The sequence below is a fragment of the Trachemys scripta genome, chromosome 11 (assembly GCF_013100865.1).
Source record: "Trachemys scripta elegans isolate TJP31775 chromosome 11, CAS_Tse_1.0, whole genome shotgun sequence".
Classification (NCBI taxonomy): Eukaryota; Metazoa; Chordata; order Testudines; family Emydidae; genus Trachemys; species Trachemys scripta.
Genome location: NC_048308.1, coordinates 16,116,979 through 16,137,309, shown reverse-complemented (window position 1 = coordinate 16,137,309; position 20,331 = coordinate 16,116,979). Strand labels below are relative to the sequence as shown.

Genomic DNA, 20,331 nt, shown 5'->3' with positions numbered 1-20,331 from the left:
CAGACGGCACATGGCTCCACATGTTGCCCCTCTCTGCAAGCACCGCCCCCGCAGCTCTTACAGCCAATGGGAGCTGCGGGGGCGGTGCTTGCAAGCAGGAGGAGCACACAGAGGGAAACTTCTGCCTCTCCCTGTCCCCAGGGCCATGGGGCCGCAGTGGCCGCTTCCGGGAGCGCCATGGGGCCGGGGTACAGAGTCTGCCTTAGCAGCAACCACGCTGCACCACCGGAGATCACGATCAACCAGGAGATCCTCTAGGATCGACCAGTCGATTGCGATCGACCAGTTGGTGACCGCTGCCCTAGGGGCTTCATGCGTATAGGACACTCTCCTCGCCCAAGCCGTGCCTAACCATCTACACACTGCGATTTACACCTGTGGTAGCTGGGCATGCAGCATCTGTACTCTACATGCCACCGTAAGTGTAAATGTCCCTTGGGGATGCTGTGGCATGAAGGAGCAACAAAAGAAAATCCCAAACCAGGCTTCATTCTGAAGAGACCCCATTAGCCAACCCAGGAACAGCAATGGCTAAGTCTGAAGAGATTTATTACCAACAATCCTGGTTCAGAATGACTGTGGCCATGAGCTTAAAGCTGAGGGAAGAAGGCAGAAAGAAGTTCTAAGTTTTAAGACTGAGCGGACTGCAGAAACCCCACATCCTGGATGTGGGAAAGAAAAATACACTCGTGCTTCATTTTCAACTATAAAAAGAGTTCATTCTCTGGATAACTTTCCTTTGAGACATGCTAAATGTAAGCTTTATGTAGACTAACTGCCCTGTATATTTTAATTATAGTGATATTTTTCCAAGTATGCTCTTTATACAAGGATCACTGTTTTGTTCATTCAAAGGGCTCTCTGTTTTCTCTATTCTAGACATCCCACCACATATGCCAATAGCTTGGTATGTAAGAAGGCACTCTTGGAAACTTTTAAAGTAGTTTAATCAATACTAGCATTTTGCTGTAACATTACACAGTGTGCAAACTCCCTGAGTGGTGAAGCAGCTATGATGCTAGGAAATTAATCAAGCTACAGGACTTCAGCAGAAACTCGACAGATGCTTAATCTGAACAGGCCTTTTCTCTCCTAGTCACTTACTGCCCTCAATAAAAAGCCTAAAAATACCTGGGACTCATTGTGCTAAATGCTACACACAGAAGGCAGAGATAGCTATGGTCCAAGCCCAGTGCTTAATTGTAATGAAAGAGGTACCAGGGCTCAAGCCATTTGGTGCTGGGGCTCAAGCAATTTTTTTTTACATTCATAACTGATGCAGCAAGCCCAGAGGTGCCAGGGCTATGAACTGCCAAGCCTGGACGTGCCAGGGCTCAGCCCTGGCTCAAATTAAGCACTGTCGAAACCCCAAAGACCGTAAGTAAATGAATGTGCAGTTATTTACATCATCACAGAATTCAACCCATTACACTGGAATGCTTGTTACATTACCCTGTCTATATTCTGCATTCAGTCAGACGGCTGTTCAATGGTCAATGTTAATGAGTTGGTGATATCAGCCCAGTTCTCGGTATACTGTTGGAAATTTCCCAGAATCTTCACCTCAGCTAGTACTAACTGGCACTTTGCAAAGAGGCCAAGGACTAAATGGACTGTCTCAGCCACTTTCTCACCCCCGTAAGTAGTCCCCCAAGTAGTCTGGGCTGAAACACAGGAAGGTTGAGAGGAAGCTAGAACTACTGTTGTCTAACTTTCCCCATGTCAGGTATGGCAAAGTCAATGGGGATATCAATCCAGAAACTTGCTCAAGCAATAAATATTCATACTTTTGAAAAGATTCAAGCAAAAGTAGTTGGCAATAAACAATTATTACCTTTGAATAGAAGTCAATACAATTTTCCCTAGCAGAGATGTCAAAATATTAAGGTCTATTTAACTGTCTCCTTCCCCATTTTAGACAGAGACCTCTGATCAAACACTTTGCCATGAACGTATACCACTAATTCAGATTCGTTTCCTATGTATTAAAAACACAGATTTCTGAAGCTCTCTTTTTTACTAGTTTAGTTATTTCATCTCCCTGACAAGCCAGTGGAAAAATCAGAGGAAATTTTTCAACAGCAATTAGAGATTACAGCACTAGCTGCAGGAAGCATTTCCTTACCAACATAAAATACATCATCAAAACTGAAAAGGAAGTAAGATTATGGAAGTGACAAGAGCAAGGACAGTCAATGAAACATTCACTGAGACTATATATTTTAAATACTAAGTTGCACAAGTCAATAAATTACCAGTCTGAAATATTAAAGCAACTGCTGATCATTAAAAATCTAATTGCCTGCAAAATCTGCTATTCACAAATGGCTTTAGTTTTGAATAAGATGAGTACCCAAAATATTTAAAAACACATATGTTTATGCAAAGTAAAGATGAGAGACCTGTACCCCAATCCCCACCCCATGTACCCAAATTTCTAAAAAAAATATAAATTCCCACCCATGTTGGAGCCTTTAATACCAGTACTGAAACTGGAGAGAATTTTTCCACCTACAGATCTCATAACTTCTTAATTGTAGGATTTACAGTGAAAACCCTAATTGATCTATTACTATAGTAGCATAGCAAATTTTGTGATAAATTTACCCACGGACTTCTACAAGACAAAAGTAACTGACGTGTGCTCTGAAGGCATTATTTGATTTAAATTCCATCTTTATTACATTTTAAGAAATAATAAAAGAAATATTATACAGGTAGGCATAAGAAGTATTCTGCATATACTGCATTACTGCGTATAAAGACTGTTTCTAGAATTCATTTATTGATTTATAGAAATAAACTCAGCTGGTATTTGGCAGAGAACAATGGCTATTATTTAAACTTATGAAGAGTACAATCAATAAAATATTTTAAAATATGCGTGTAACTAATCAGCATAACACAATTACAAGCTCATAATACTTCAAATTTGTCCATCAAGAATCTTATCTATAATAATCACATAAAATTAGCCAGATATTTGAGATGCAGGATACACTAAAAATCAACTGTTAGAAATGCTGTTTAGCATTTCTGTCCTGTACATACTATGTTTTCAAACTGTTAGCAGTGGTGTTTACATAATTTAGATAGATTAATTAAACCTAAAAGAAAGCAAATACACTGAGTAGCTTTTTTGTGACAGTCAATGTCAGTCAAGCAGGATTCCATAAGTACAGGAAGAGAGATACAATGACTAAAATATCTATTTTTTGCAGTTACTTGATATAAGAAATCATAAGGCATCTACATGATCATAGCCAAATTGGAATAAACTGGCTCTAAGCATTTGAACAGATGTGCATTCTGTTCTATGCAGCATGAAGTATAAATTGTATAGTTTAACTGCCAAGTTACATTATATTTCCTGTATAGTATGCTCCACACCCTTTCCTGTACTACCAGATCAAAGGAAATACACCCATCTCTTTCATAAAACTTTGGTATAATAGAATCATAGGACTGGAACAGACATCGAGAGGTCATCTAGTCTTGACCCCTGCACTCATGGCAGGACTAAGTATTATCTAAGCCATTCCTGACAGGTGTTTGTCTAACCTGCTCTTAAAAATCTCCAGTGATGGAGATTCCACGATTTCCCTAGTCAATTTATTCCAGTGCTTAACCAGGGGCAGCAGGTTTGTATAATTTTTGCTGGTGCCCAGAACGGGTCCAAGTCCTGTCTCCCCCACCCCCGGCTCTGGGAGAGAGTTTGAGTGCGGGAGGGGTTGGGTTCTGGGCGGGCGTTTGGGGGCAGGCTCTGGGCTGCGGCAGGAGTGTGGGAGAGAGTGAAAGGTGCAACGCTTACTTCAGGCGGCTCCCAAAAGCGAGCCACACCACCCTCTGACAACAGCTCCTAGGCGAGGTGGGGCTGGAGGGGTCTAAGGGCCCCGCTGCCAGCAGGCACTGCCCCTGCAGCTCCCATTGGGCACAGTTTGCAGAGTCAGCATTTGGGGTTAGGGCAGCATGCAGAGACACCGACCCCCATCCCCCACCAGAGGCCGCAGGGACGTGCCTGTGGCTTCCAGAAGTGGAGCGTGCCGGCAGGAAGCAGCCTGAGCCTTGTTGCACTGATGGTGGTGGCGGAGGGGGCCCCGGGCCCTTTTAGATTGCCCAGGGGAGGCAGGCATGGGCCCGGGGAGGACGCCCCAAAGGAGGCACATGGGGCCGGGGGGGAAGGGGGCCAGAGACCTTTGGTGGAGCCAGGCCCCCGTGTTCTCATACTGGTGGAGCACGGGCACCGCGGGCCCATACAACTCACTGCCCCAGTGCTTAACCACCCAGATACTTAAGAAGTTTTTCCTAATGTCCAACCTAAACCACATTTGCTGCAATTTAAGCCCATTGCTTCTTGTCCTAGTCTCAGGTTAAGGAGAATAATTTTTCTCCGTCCTCCTTTTAAGTACTTTTTATGTACCTGAAAACTGGTCTCATGTCCCCGTCTCAGTCTTCTCTTCTATAATAAGGAGAAAGTTGCTTTTATGTAAAAATTCTTACTCACAGATTCTAAGATCAGAAGGGACGATCTATTCTGACCTTCTGCACAAGAGAGGTCTGAGAATGACACTAATTACCCCGGCATTGAGCCCAACAGCTTGTGTTTGGCTAAACCATCTTCCATCAAGACTGGATGTCTTGTTAGAAGACATCAAGAGATGGAGAACCTACCACTTCCCTGGGTGATTTGTTCCAATGTTCACTGTTAAAAATGTATGCCTTATTTCTAACTTGAAATTGGCTGGTTTTAACTTCCAGCCATTGCTTCTTGTTATGCCCTGATTGAAGATCCCTTAGAACCCTGTATTTTCTTCCTGTGAAGGCACTTGCATGCTAATCAAATCACCTCTCAACCTTCTGTTTGATAAGCTTATCTTTCACAAGAAGGCATTTTCTGCAGCCTTACCATAATTTCTGTGGCTTTTCTCTGCACCCTCTCCAATTTTTCAACATCCTTTTTAAAATGTAGACACCAGAACTATATGCAGTATTCTAGACAGTGTCACCAATGGTGTATAGAGGTAAAATCACCTCCCTACTCATGCTCACTACTCTCCTATTTATACATCCAAGGATCCCACTGGGCCCTTTTGCCACAGCAGTGAACTAGGAGCTCATGTTCATCTGCTTATCCACCAGCACTCCTAAACCCTTTTCAGTGTCACTAATTTCCAGGATACAGTCCCCCATCCTTTAGATGTACTCTGTACCTAGATGTATCACCTTGCATTTGGCTATATTAAAATACACTTTGCTGAAATGGGCCCAGCTAACCAAGTCTCCAGATTGCTCTGGATTACTCCTCATTTTTTTACCATTCTAGCAATTGTTGTGTCATCTGCTACGCTGATGGGAAAAACCCTTGTCAGGGTAGGTAGTGTTTACACTAAAGTGCTACCGCATCACAGCTGCAGCTAGCCACTGTAGCGTTTCAAGTGTATGCAAGCCCTTAGGCTTCTAAGTCCTCCCGACTTTCAATGATACTTCTCATTTTTGAAAATGTGTAGGCTGCTAAGTAGGGTGACCAGATATCAAGTGTGAAAAATAGGGATGAGATGGGGGTGCGTGTGTGAGGGGGAGAAATAGGCACCTATCTATGAAGAAGCCCAAAATATCGGGACTGTCCCTATAAAATCAGGACATCTGGTCACCTTGTCACTTAGGATCCTCTAAAATTGTTACTCCAGGCCCGTATATCAGATAATATTTCTAGGTGACTAGATTGGCAAGTCCAATTTGGGGCACCCTCTTATTACACAAAATGTATTTAATGTTACAGATTATTTTGAAAGCATGATGTAAAGGGAAAGTGAATAGAGAACAAGAAGCTTAAAGGAATACAATCCCATTATTTTGGCAGTTTCCAGAGAATCCTCCACAACAGTTTCAAGGCACACCAGAGTTTCACTACATGTGCCACTTTAAAACATTTTCTGCATAATTACTGAAAGAGTAAGTGACACCTATTGTGAGGTATTTGACTCCTTTAGAATGCTGACACATAAGAAATACCTAAAAAAAGACAAGGAAACCAGTGGTTAAGAGGCAACGTTTCAGATTTTAACCATCTTTCAAAACAGAAACTGGAATAAAAATAAATATCAAGAACTGCTTTAAGTGAAGAGTTAATAGTGTTGTCAACATACAGAACTTCTTTAATTTTTACATACTGGACAGGCAAGCCATTAACTGCTGTTTGATTTCATTGCTAAGGGCTCTAAAACAAAAATAAGTGAAAGGAGGACATTTAGTAATATTTTTGCAGAAGGGTTAGCATATAGTAATGAAATTTATTTGATCAATTTAGGTCCAAAAACTAAACCACTGTAAGGCAGTCAAGAGACCAGCTACATGGGGGGGGGGGGGAGATTTTTTGCACATCAAGCAAGAGCAATGCCACAGGGGAAGATATGTTCAGAATCAGGTTATGTAAGGCTCTTGTGTTCAGAGCTACAGTATATTTGCCTTTTATAAATCCATACTTAGTTGTTAAGGAGTTTGAGGGAGAATGCTTTCTAACTGAAGGGCAAAAGTTTCAGCAAAAGAAATCTCTGAATTCACTTTAACAAGGAAACTATGTATATTGCTACCTTGGTCAAACAGATCTGTCAAATTTACTTGTCAGTTATCACAGGTTCAGTGAGGGTAGAAGGGTGGGAGGGGGGTTGTTTTGTTTTCACCTGCATTTTATTTAATGCACAGAGAAAGTTGTTGTTCAAACAATTTTCAATTTAGGACACAAGGGCTTACTATACAAGTCTGAAATTTTTTCATAGTAAAGCCACCAGGCTTCAGGTGCCTCTCCGAAAAATAAGTATGTCTGCTTGTATCCCTTTTTCAGAAAGGGGACTAATTCAGCTGGTAGTTCATCAAGGATTTTGAAATTAAGCAACTGAAGAAAGACACTGAGGTCATTCTCTATTTCCTTTTCAGAAAACGAACTACAGTATGTATCGTGTAACCCATCAGGTATTTTTGAATTAAATAAGAAAGGAAAGGTCATTTTGAGATTAAAGAATGAAAGAAAGTGTCAAGACTTGCAACATCCATATGATGGATGAGGCTTTTGGGGATCAGACAGTACTTTTAAATAGATTCTGATTTTTAGCTTTCAAGTTCATTGGCTATTAAACACCTTATCTCTATGACAGTCTGAATAGAATTCGGTAATTCCAGCCTATAGCTTCACTCTGTTACTATTTCATAGTTAATATTTCCAGCACCAATTCACCCCCACACAAAAAATTCACTCTAAGCAGTTTCTTTTTAAACCAGAACTTCAATTTTCACACTACAATGCACTGAAACAACGTGGGAGTTTCATTTTACGCACAAAGTTCACTATCAACAAGTTTCAGTGTACCGGTATGTGAGTGAGAAAGAAATTGTGTCAAGACTAGATGCACATCAGATTACATTCATTTTATTTCTACTGTTTACTCTGGTCTGTTAGAATAACTTCTTTTAAAAAATAATGAAGTGGTACATCGGATAACAGACCCTTATGTTGCAATTTTGAAAACTTCCCATGTTGCACTTTAAATCAAGTCTGTTCGAAAGGAGAAGAAATTCTGTTTATTTGAACATCCATTAGCAACACAGTTCAGGCAGCATCTGATAAGTTTCACACTTAGTAGATGAAATTAGGGCAAGTTTATGTCGTATATGAAGAGGGACCAATTGAGATAAACTCATGTAAGTTATTGAAAGTCTATTTAGGAAAAAGAAAAGTGTTCGGTTTTAGCAAATGAATTATAAGAATCAGACTTTTATGTTCAGTGAAATAAGCACTAGTTGTCAGATTGCCTTGAGCCAGGTATCATGCCCTTACAGGACTTGCATGTCTAATGAAACATATTTGATTAAAGACAGTCTATCAAAAATGGAATCTAGAACAGCATATAAAGGCATCTCCCATAATGAGGGATACCACCAAGACAAGGATCTTTCCTGATAGTGGAGAAAGAATAGAGAAATTTAATCATGTGGAATATTTGATATTCAAGATATTCTCCCAGATGTATCATGAGAGAGTAGAATAACTGTAGCTCGAAAATCCATACAACTCTCATTCTTTCAAGAGATCATTGTTCACATAAGTAGTGCCCTTGAAGTCAGAGGGACTGCATGAGAGAAGGTTGTTGCATAGCTGGGGTGCAAATACTTCCAAGTAGTATGATGCCTACCTGGAACCAAAGGAATGGGGAGAATGACCTCAGAAAAATCAACTCATAGAAACCATTGAAATTCTTCAGTCACAAAGTAAATAGAATTTACCTTAAGCAACAAAGGACAGACAAAAGCTGGTTAATTAACAGATTTTCCACAAACAGAATTGTCATAAATGTATTTGAGGACACTTTAGGATGATCTCAAGACAGGAGGTTGTCTAAACTAAAGAGATCACCTCTTGTACAGGTCTCGTATATTCACTTATTTCCATCTTAACTGGGCCATTTAACATCCTAGAAAATAATGTTTTAAATCAACAGAGACAAAATATGAAAAAAGGAAAAATCGTTTTGAAAACAACTGAGGAAACACACAAGTGAGAGGAAGAACATTAGGCTACCTCAAATGCAGAAAAGTAGGAGCCTTAAGAATTAGTATGGTAGTGAACAGACTGCAATCATACATACGTAAGTATGTAGAGTCCTCCAGCTAAGTAGAGTGTAAAAGTTTCCCATGACCATTTCTTAGGTCTAAGTAGATAGCAAGATTTATTCTTACAGATAACAGAAAGGAGGCAGTAATAAGCAACTGAAATAGCTGCTGAACTTGATTTCCTGGAAGAACGAACAAGAAGAGTTCACAGTACCTCTCTGTTATAAGGATACACCAGTGAAGTGTAATCAGAACACAGTTATACACTTTATAGATTGATAGGCACTGATAAATGAAATGTCGTAAACTAAGTTACGAGGATGCACAAGGCAACATGGGAGTTCATAAAATTAAAAAGGAGGCTTTTCTACCAATAAAGGTCCATGACATTCCCCACCTAGGATATGGAAGGAGGGTAATTAAATCTATATGTGAAATAAAGCTTCCTCTTTTTTGTAAAAAGTAAAAGCTCCGACTGAAGGCCTGGTCCTCCTGAAATCAAAGGAAGTTTTGTCATTGGCTCCAGTAGCAACAGACTTTGTCCAGGAAGTTGGAAACATAAAAAGAGCAAGGGAGATGGAACCTTTACAGGAGCTGGACATAGGTGGCAGAACTTATTTCCATTCCAACAAGACACAAAAATGACCATGGTACTACCCACTTTCACAATTAAATGCAAGCCTCGTTTCTCTGATTAAAGTTTCCCTTCATAAACATACACACAACTTTGATGGTAGGTGGGAACATAAGGCCCCAGGGGACCCCCAGAACCGCTGCTTGGGCGCTCCCCGGAGCCAGCTGCACGGGGCCGCCCGAGCAGTGGTCAATACAGCTGGCCCCAGGGCTGCCCCCCGGGACTGCTGCTCAGGTGATCCTGGGACCAGCCACACCGGCCGCTGCTTGGGCGATCCCTGGGACCAGCCACTGCTTGCACAGTCGCCGGAGCCAGCTGCCTGAGCAGCGGCCAGTGTGGCTGGCTCCGGGGACCACCAGAGCAGCTGACCCCAGGTTGTGGCTGGCTGTGGGGCACCCAAGCAGCTGGCCCTGGGGCTGGACAGCTCTGAAGTCAGCTGCACCAGCCACTGCGGAAGTCACGGAGGATGCAGAAAGTCACAGAATCTGTGACTTCCTTGACCTGCGTGACAGAATCGCAGCCTTACATATAAGAAAGAAGACAAGGAAAGGAATGGAGCCATGAAGCACTGAGGATGGGGTGGAGATTAAAGATTATCTAGGCATGGCCCAACACCTAAACAAATACTTTGCCTCAGTTTTTAATGAGGCTATTGAAGAGCGTAGGGGTAGTGGCAGGGTGGCTAATGGCAATGAGGATATCGAGGTAAATATTACCATATCGGAGGTGAAAGTCAAACTCAAACAGCTTAATGGGTCTAAATCAGGGGGCCTGGATAATCTCCATCCAAGAATATTAAAGGAACTGGCACATGAAAGTACAAGCCCAATAGCAAGGGCTTTTAATGAAACTGTAAACTCATAGATCAAACCCTATGACTGGAAAATTGCTAATATAGTTCCTACTTTTAAGAAAGTGATCCAGGAAATTACAGGCCTGTTAGTTTGACCTCAATTCTATCAAGGTCTTGGAATACATTTTGAAAGAGAAAGTAGTTAAGGACACAGAGGTGAAAGGTAATCAGAATAAAATACAATATGGTTTTACAAAAGGTAGATCATGCCAGACCAAGCTCCTTCTTTGAGCAGATAACTGAATTTTAAACAAAAGAAATTCAGTAGATCTAATCTACCTGGATTTCAGTAAGGTGCTTGATACAGTTCCACATGGGAAATTATTAAATTGGAGAATATGGGGATTAATGTGAGAACTGAAAGATGGATAAGGAACTGGTTAAAGAGGTGACTATAACAGGTCATACTGGAGGGAGATGTTGGGACCACTCTTATGTAACATTTTTATTACTGACCTTGCCACAAAAAGTGACTGTGCGCTAATAAAATTTGTAGATGACACAAAGTTGGGAGGTATTGCCAATACGGAGGAGGATTGAACATACAATAAGATCTGGATGACCTTGCAAAATGCAGTAATAGAAATGGGATGAAATTTAATAGTGCAAAGTGCAAGGTCAGGCATTTAGAAGTTTTGCCATAAACAGGGGACGTATCAGTAGAAAGTGAGAGAGCAGGAGAAAGACCTGGGTGTATTGCTTGATTGCAGGATGACTATGGGCCGTCAATGTGATGCGGCCATGAAAAAGGCAAATGCAGACCTAGAATGCATCAGGCGAGGTAGTTCCAGTAAAGACAGGGAAGTGTTATTACCATTATGCAAGGCACTGGTGAGATCTTGTGTGCAATTCTGGTCTCCCATGTTTAAGAAAGACTAATTCAAACTGGAACAGGTATTGACAAGGGCTACTAGGATGATCCGAGGAATGGAAAACCTATCTTATGAGAGAACTCAAAGAGCTCGGCTTGTTTATCCTAACCAAAAGAAGGCTGAGGGGAGATATGACTGCTCTCTATAAACACATTAGCGGTATATATACCATGGAGGGAGAGGAGTTATTTAACTTAAGTACCAATGTTGAGACAAGAACAAATGGCTATAAACTGGCCATCAACAAGTTTAGGCTTGAAATTAGATGAAGGTTTCTAACCAACAGAGGAGTGAAGTTCTGGAACAGCCTTCCAAGGGGAGCAGCGGGGGCAAAAAAACTAACTGGCTTTAAGACTGAGCTTGATAAGTTTATGGAGGGGATGGTACGATGGGACTGCCTACAATGGCATGTGGCCCATTGGTGACTGCCAGTAGTAAAAATCCCCAACTGCTGGAGATGGGACACCAGATGTGGAGGGCTCTGAGTTACTACAGAGAATTCTTTCCCAGGTATCTGCCTAGTCGGTCTTGCCCACATCCTCAGGGTCTAACCAACCACCATATTTGGGGTCAGGAAGGAATTTTCCTCTGGGTCAGATTGGCTGAGGCCCTGGAAATTTTTCACCTTCTTCTGCAGCATGTGTCACTTGCAGGTTTAAACTAGTGTAAATGGTGAATTCTCTATAACTTGAAGTCTTTAAGATTTGAGGACTTCAGTAACTCAGCCAGAGGTTAGGGGGTCTATTTCAGTAGTGGGTAGGTGAGGTTCTATGGCCTGCAATGTACAGGACCTCTGACTAGATGATCATGATGGTCCCTTCTGACTTAGAGTCTATGACTAGTTTTTTTTGTTTTTTTTTGTTTGTTTGTTTGTTTTTACACACACAACCAAATACTTCGGTAATTGAACCATTTCTCATATAGTGTTGAAAGGAAAGAAATCGTTATTTCTATTTTTCAACACTTGGGAAGCACAAAGATACTATGTTGCCACATGAGTAGACAGACTAAACACTGGACTCCAAAGCCACTCTGCCCAGAAGTAGAGAAAAAATTCCATGATAATCTCTCAATGCCATTTTGGAAATGGAAGCATGACACCACTTAAATTGATTTCAGAAAAGGAATTTGCCCATCAGCTTCACAGCTATCAGATTAGCACTGGTTCAGCAACATCAGTCTCTAGGGAGAAGAATGTGACATCCCTTACAGGGCCTCCTTTGAAGCACCATTGCAACCTGCTCTGGAAGCAGAGTAAGCCATGGTGAATTCTGTGAATTTTTTTTGACATGTGCATAAATAAGGATTCTGCTAGAATCTAGATCTCTCCATTTTTACCACATGGTTTGTTGGGGCTGCATTATTTATTTTGTGGGTATATACTTGGTCTGGCTAGCCTGCACTGCACTCACCACTGCACTTGCTACCCCAGCTACACTACTATTTTAGAGCACTTAGTTCATTGGCACTAGCACAAGTATATCTGTGCGAGCTGGGAATCACACCCCAGCTTCAAGTGTAGACATAGCCCTAGAATGCAAGCTGTTGAGAGCATGGACCCTGGTTCATAACAATCTGTAAAGCACTTTGCACACTACTATTGATAGAAAATTATTAAATGAAAGACAATATATGTGCCAAATGATTATATTGTTGTATTGCACTTTGAAGGCAACATGTGGAGAAAAGTTACATACTATTCTCTTGGTATTAGAATGGGGTCAGGAGACAAACCAACTGAAAATTCTGCTGCTGCACATAAGGAAATTTAAGTTGTTTAAAGAGAAATGCTTTCAAGATTTTAAGAAAATCAGAAGAGGCTCCTGAAATTGTGTATCCTCTCAATTTCACCAAGAGAGAAAAAAAATGTTCCCCAAAAGCAACAATCGTCTTCATTATATACCCATTCACACATGCAGGTCACATGAATATCTATTTTAGCTGTTATGTTTTCCTTAGTCTCCTAAAATATGCCTCTGAAGATTCTACTTTACAAAACAGATTAGGATTTAGATAATCTGTCCTCAATGTTGCTAGTTCCTTCTTCAGTTTCAGACAATGAATTTCTGGAAATCCGAGCATTCTGATTTAACTCACATTGAGTATTCAATCACTGTCTTTACTTTCAATATTCTTTCAATCAAGCCTGAGGGAGCTGGCTCCCCCTCAGGCAGCAAAAAGGATTTATCTTCCAGCAAGAAGGAGTGAGCTTTACTTACTTAATCCTATTCTATCATATAGAAAGGGAAGGGGGGGTATTCGCAAGCACACATGAATTTACTGCTGAAGAAGAAAGCCATGTAGGCAGCTCTGAAAACTAACTGCTTCGTTTATTTCAGAAAGGTATAGCACAGCCAGGAAATGGCAATGCAAGTTTCCCCACATACAGTGGAAACTCCAGGCAAGATTTGAGACAGTTCCCACAGCCCATTCATTCAATCTTTGGCCTTTCTGCTGAGACTGCCAATAATGGTTCCATCTGTGTTTCTGTGATAAATACAGTTGTGCACTAGGAATCAGAGACCCACCAAATTCACAAGCCACAAAAGCCACAACAAATAGTAACATTTCATTACCAACCTAGACTGGATTCATATCAATGACCTACAAGTAAATGGTTCAATTTACAATTACAAATACCAGGAACCATCTAGTCCTCCCCTATTTTAACAGTAATGTTCAGTGACTTTTTGAAACAGAGACACTATTTTGAACGGGATAAAAACGACAGTGCTTGCTGTGAAATGAGTTAGTCTCAGTTGATTTGCTAGCAAACAGGTGTCCACATACCCAAACCCACCAACTACTGCTCTTGCCAAACTCAGCAGAGACCAGATTGAATGTATACAGAAAATGAAATATCCTCCCTAACATTCAGGTTTCAAGTTCATTTTGGGGCAGGAAACATTAGCTGCCACTGTCTGTATTATACCTCTTCTGTGGCTAGGCAATTTCAGCCCCAGGCTTTCAAGCTAACACCATCCCAGACTCCTAAATCCACATATAAAAGGATGGAAAAAATGGAATATGTTACACGAGAAAGGGGGATAGGAATAATAAAGCCAACAAAATTAATCTTCAAGCCACATGTCCAAGCTTGTTCTGCAGAGGTGAAGCACTTGGTAATCACTTACCTGGTATGCACACCTCCTTTTTTCTGTATTTAGGAACATGAACCACTCAGCTACACCACCCACAACACCTTAAGTATGCAGGTGACAGAACTTTCCCTGAAGTGGTCAGTACTGTGTGACATATCCTTAGGAACACCCCACTCATCCCTTTTCCAAAAAATAACCCCAATGCTCCTTTTTCCAGAGGTTTTTAGTGTTTTTCTCTCAGTATAACCCCCTCCCCCTTTTCTGAAAAAAAATCACACTACAGTGGCTTTTGTACAATTTCAGGTGTTTTTTACAGTTTAATTCTCTGTGCAGCAATATAAGTACTGCCCCAATGTTTGTTTGTTATTGGACAGGAGAAAGGGTATTTTATCAATAAACACAAGCAATAGCTTTACAATAGCAGTTTGTAGTATAATAAATCTTTATGCATACACACATACTAAATATTACATAGAAAAAATGCATTAAAAAGAGTGTTACACAGAAAAGCACTAAAAAACTGGGAAATGCCAGAATTGAGGTGGCTGTGTAATCTTAATTCAGTCCCTTTACAGTCTTTAAGACATGATCAAACACTATTGCTTAAACACAGGTGTGACGGGTTGGATCACAGAAACCCCCTTGGGAGCTGCCACCCGATGTGCAAAGACTGCCCCTGCTCCTGTTTTCCCTGCCAGCTCAGGACTCCAGCACCCTGTCTTGCTGAGCCAGACACTCCTGTTTGGCTCCACACACAGATCCAGGGTCTGAATCTCCTGTCCCAAAGCTGCAAGTTTACCTGAAAACAGCTCGCAGTAGCGCGCTTGTCTTTAGCACTCAGATGCCCAACTCCCAGTGGGGTCTAAACCCAGATAAATCCGTTTTGCCCTGCATAAAGCTTATGCAGGGCAAACTCATAAATTGTTCGCCCTCTATAACACTGATAGAGAGATATGCACAGTTGTTTGCTCCCCCAGGTATTAATACATACTCTGAGTAAATTACTAAATAAAAAGTGATTTTATTAAATACAGACAGTAGGATTTAAGTGGTTCAAAGTAGTAACAGACAGAACAAAGTAAGTCACAAGCAAAATAAAACAAAATGCGCAGATCTATGCCTAAACAAACTGAATACAGATACTTTCCTCACCAGTTCCAGAATGCTCCCTTCTACAGGCTAATCTCCTTTTAGCCTGGGTCCAGCAATCACTCACACCCCCTGTAGTTACTGTCCTTTGTTTCAGTCTCCTTCAAGTATCCTGGGGGGGGGGTGGAGAGGCTCCTTCTTTAGCCAGCTGAAGACAAAATGGAGGGGTCTCCCACAGGTTTAAGTAGACTCTCTCTTGTGGGTGGGGACCTCCCTCTTCTGCAAAGCCCAGCTCCAAGATGGAGTTTTGGAGTCACCTGGGCAAGTCACATGCCCCTGCATGACTCAGTCTTTGCATTGTCCACATGGCATCTTGCATGTCTCCAGGAAGACTTCTCATGTGGATTGGAGCATTCCAAGATGCATTGTTCCCTAAGTGTCTCCTGATCAGGTACTTAACCTGGCAAATTCCTTCCTAAAGAAGCTGACCAAATGCCTCACAAAGCTTACTTAGAAATCATGCAAGCATACACCACATATTCTTAAGCTTGAGTAGAAAATGATATATACGTACAAATAGGATGAATAGATATAGTAGATCACAACCCTTACGGAGATATGTTACATGGCACAGGCAGCATAAAACATATTCCAGTTATGTCATACATACATTTATAAGCACCCCCTCCCCATAAAGCCTTATGGGGTACACTGTCACAACAGGACACACCCATTTCATTCAGTGGACAGGATGAAACTGTTTGGGGATGAATCCGTCATGTAGTCAAAGAGGCTGTTGTCAATAGTCGGACCCCTACATCACAGAAGCTGGATGATGTGTAGTGAATGAGGCAAGGGACAGGACAGTCTCGTGGTTAAGAAAATTGAATGCCACCTGTAAAACTGGAGCTCCTATGTGATGCTGGGCAACTCACTTAAATCACAATGTTCACAGTGGGCCACTAATTATGTAGTCCTAGTTTTCTAGGTGCCCAGTGTGAGACAACTGGGGCCAGATTTGCAGGAGTGCTGAGCACTCAGCAAGTTCCATTGAAGTGAATTGGAACTGTGCTCTGAACATGAATAACTACTCACTCAGAGAATGAGGCAGGGATCATATGGAAAAAAATAGCATGCGATCATGTAACGAAGATTGTATCATAATGTATGTGCACAAGCAAGCCGAATTAAGATTGCACTGGCAACCTTAACTCTCATATTTCTTAACTTCTGAGTAGCTGACTTCGCAACCATAAAATTCTTTCAGCATAGTTTTTTGGATGTAATATACACTTGAATGACTTTAGCCTCGGGAATAAATCCCTATCTAAAGGGATTCCTGACACGGTAAACTATAATGATGGAGTTGTCAAGGCTACTGAGAAGGTTTCTACTTTGAAGTTCATTGACCATAATTGCTCCCATCAGCCTGCAAGGGGAAAACATGGGCACTAACAGGACTGTATTCAATACTTGAAAGATAATATGTAGATTCCAGTCAGACACTAACACTGATGGAATTTTTATTGAAAGAAAACGAGGGGATGGGGACCTTTTGAACAATGCCTCATTTTCTAAAATGAAAATAACTAACATTTCCCCTCAAATTTATTTCCACCTCATACTGAATATTACATGCTTGTACATAATGTACCTGCCAAAAAATTAGTCAGAAAAACTCTAAAGTGTGCAGAAAAATAATCTTATTTGATCTATATCTGAAATGTACAAATGCTCAAATAAGGCCTATGTTGCATTCCCTACATAGTCAGTATTTCCATAGGTTTTAGGGGGAGATTTGGATGCACAAGAAATACAGAACCAGGAAAACAAAGGATACTGTAATTTCCAATCTGCAACAAAATTAATAGTATCGATAGCAAAAAAACACTAAGTAGACCAAGGGAAAACAAAACTTGCCTGGCATGGATCACAGCAGTTTGAATGAACCTTTTAACAGTTTCACATCTTGAAATTTACATACTCCTCTTGTTTGGAGGAAAATGAAAGAAGTGCAAGACAAACCAAAACTCACCCCAAACCACAATTGAGCTGCCAGTTAATCGAAAAGATGTACACAGCACAGTAATTCTTGTTCAAACCTGGTCTCTGTAACATAAGCATCTCATTTTTTTGCTACTGAAACATTTGTCCTCCCCGTACTGTTTATTTGTCATCCTCTGCTGCCTTATGTCTGAATTACTGTTAAGCTCCTTGTGGAAAGGACCTGTCTTTTCACATCTTCCATAAAGCACCATCTATGACTCTGTTCAAAATGATTCTTTAGGTTAGTAACAAAACCCCAGTGAACTCTACCAGATTTGGGGTGTTTATTCCAAGATTTTCACACAGCTCGATTAAATGCTCTGTCCCCATCAGACTTGGCATGAACAATACTTTCCTCAACACTACACCTGCCCTCAATAACACACTACAGTTAGGTCACTGGTCACCTAGGGGGCTAGAGAGTTATGGGGTGTTATACAAGATTAGTGTGATGAAGACAGCTGGAACAAGAAAGACTTTACAGCATTTACAGCCACAAAAACACCTTAAAAATAGTGCCTAGAAAGGCAAGAAGACCACAGCTTAGTAGCCAGCAGGTATAGATCTGCAGGAGCAGAGGGCATGGCTAGAAGCACCTCTGAAGAGTCCCCTGGATAATTGATATGGCAGCATTTGACCACTAGCCCACAGAGGTATGCTGTCCCTGGCAGAGAAAGGGGCTGGAACAGCTATACATTCCAGACACAGTGGTTAGATGAGACAGCCGCTGTCCCCCAGCACAGAGGCAACGGTAGAGGAGAGAGGCTGTGGTTCCACCCCACCCACAAAGAGGCAAGGGGTGTCTGCCCCTCCATGCAGAGAGGCAGAGGCTGAGAGTGAGTGCGTGCACAGGGGCAGGAGGGTGTGCACCAGCTGCGCTGCCCATGCCCGCTGCTTGGGGTAGTGCTCACTTTCCCACCACTGGTGTAGGATTGTGTGTGTACATGTGTCCCAGCACAGGGTCTCCGTGTGCGCGTGTGTCCATGTCCATCCCCCCTCCTCCAGCACGGGGGTTCTGTGTGCGTGTGTGTGTCCGCGTCCATCCGTTTCCCCCACTCCCCTGGCACAGGGGCTCCGTGTGTCCCCGTGTCCGGCCCACCCCCAGCACAGGGGCTCCGTGTGTGTGTCTCTCTCTCCACGTCCTGCTCCCTCCACAGGCGCTGTGTCTGTGTGTCTCCGCGCCCCATCCCCACAGATGCGCTGTGTCCAGGTGTCTCCACACACACACACACACATACACAGCTCTCGGTGTCCGGGTGTCTCCGCACCTCCCTCCCCCCCACAGACACTCTGTGTCCAGGTGTCTCTCCCCGCCCCCCGCGCTATGTGTGTGTGTGTCTCCGTGTCCTGTCCCCCCCCCCCCACGCACCAGGGGCAGTGTGTCCATCCACCCCACACACAAGTGCTGTGTCCGTTTGTCACCTCCACACCCCAGCACTAGGGGCTGTCGGTATGTGTGTGTGTCCGTGTGTCCATGTCCGGTTCCCCCCCGCAGCCCATGCCAAGGGCTGTGTCCTCCCTACCCCGGCCAGGGGCTGTGTGTGTCCATATCCTCCTCTTCCTCCCCCCCGCCCCACCCCAGGGCACTGTGTGTATATCCCTCCCCCGCGCCAGGGGCTGTGTGTGTCCTGTGCTTCCCCCTCTCCCGACACAGGGGCGCTGTGTGTGTGTGTCCAAGTGTGTCTCACCCCACCCCCCGGGACAGGGGCACTGCGTGTGTCCGAGTGTGTCGTCGTCACCTCCCCTCCTCCACACAGGGGCGCTGTGTGTGTGTCCATCCGAGTTCCCCCCCCCCAGGCACAGGGGCGCTCTGTGTGTGTGTGTGTCCGAGTCCCCCCCAGGCACAGGGGCGCTGTGTGTGTGTGTGTCCGAGTCCCCCCCAGGCACAGGGGCACTGTGTGTGTGTGTGTCCGAGTCCCCCCCAGGCACAGGGGCGCTGTGTGTGTGTGTGTGTCCGAGTCCCCCCCAGGCACAGGGGCGCTGTGTGTGTGTGTGTGTCCGAGTCCCCCCCAGGCACAGGGGCGCTGTGTGTGTGTGTGTGTCCGAGTCCCCCCCAGGCACTGGGGCGCTGTGTGTGTGTGTGTGTCCAAGTCCCCCCCAGGCACAGGGGCGCTGTGTGTGTGTGTGTGTGTCCAAGTCCCCCCCAGGCACAGGGGCGCTGTGTGTGTGTGTGTGTCCGAGTCCCCCCCTTCTCCCTGGCACAGGAGCGCTGTGTTTGTGTATCCCTCCCCCGGCACAGGGGCGGTGTGTGTGTCAGTGTCGTCCCCCTCCCCTAGCACAGGGGCGGTGTGTGTGTATCCCTCCCCCGCCACAGGGGCTGTGTGTGTGTGTCCGTTCCCCCCCCGGCACAGGGGCTGTGTGTGTGTGTGTGTGTGTGTGTGTGTCAGTGTCGTTCCCCCGGCACAGGGGCTCTGTGTGTGTGTCCGTCCGTTCCCCCCCGGCACAGGGGCACTGTGTGTGTGTGTCAGTGTCGTTCCCCCGGCACAGGGGCGGTGTGTGTGTGTTGTGCTTCCCCCAGCTGACCGCAGGGAGCCCGAGCTCGCCGCTCCCGCCCGGCCGGGGATGGGCAGGGACCCGCGCGCCGCTCACCTCCTTCCACGCCGGGCCGAGCCCATCGCCCATCGTCCGCCGGGGCCACCAGTGCGCCGCGCCGGGGAGCAGCTGCGGCGCCACAGCTGGGGCCGGCACCTGGGAGCGGCGGCGAGGTCAGAGAGGCTGACGAGCAGGGAGCGTCTGCAAAGTGCACGTCCGGCCGGGAGCGTGCACCGCAAGGGAGTATCTGCAAAGTGCACGCCTGGTCGGGAGCGCGCACCGCAAGGGAGCGTCTGCAAAGTGCACGTCCGGCCGGGAGCGCGCACAGCAAAGGAGCGTCTGCAAGCCGCTTGCTGCCCGTGCGGGCGCATAGACAACAAGGGAGCATCTGCAAACTACACTGCCGGGACCATGCACAGACAGCCCGCAAGAGCAAGGGAGCTAATTTTTATGTGAGCCCCTCAGATCTCATCAGATCTAGAGAGACAAAGGGGGTGAGTTAAGATCTTTTATGGGACCAACTTCTGTTACTGAGAGAGACAAACTTCCAAGCTACACGGGTGTGAGAAAGAGCTCTGTGTAGCTTGAAAGCTTCTCTCT

At 44.1% G+C, this 20,331-nt stretch overlaps 1 protein-coding gene across 3 annotated transcripts in view; it reads right to left on the bottom strand.

The window, feature by feature from the left end:
• Positions 1-19,940, bottom strand: part of MGAT5 (alpha-1,6-mannosylglycoprotein 6-beta-N-acetylglucosaminyltransferase) — a 242,963-nt gene extending 223,023 nt beyond the window's left edge. For all 3 annotated transcript variants that reach the window (XM_034785257.1, XM_034785258.1, XM_034785259.1), the window contains exon 1: positions 19,789-19,940. The gene's annotated coding sequence lies outside the window, so the exon portion shown is untranslated. The remainder of the gene's footprint in view (positions 1-19,788) is intronic.
• Between the last annotated feature and the right edge of the window lie 391 nt (positions 19,941-20,331).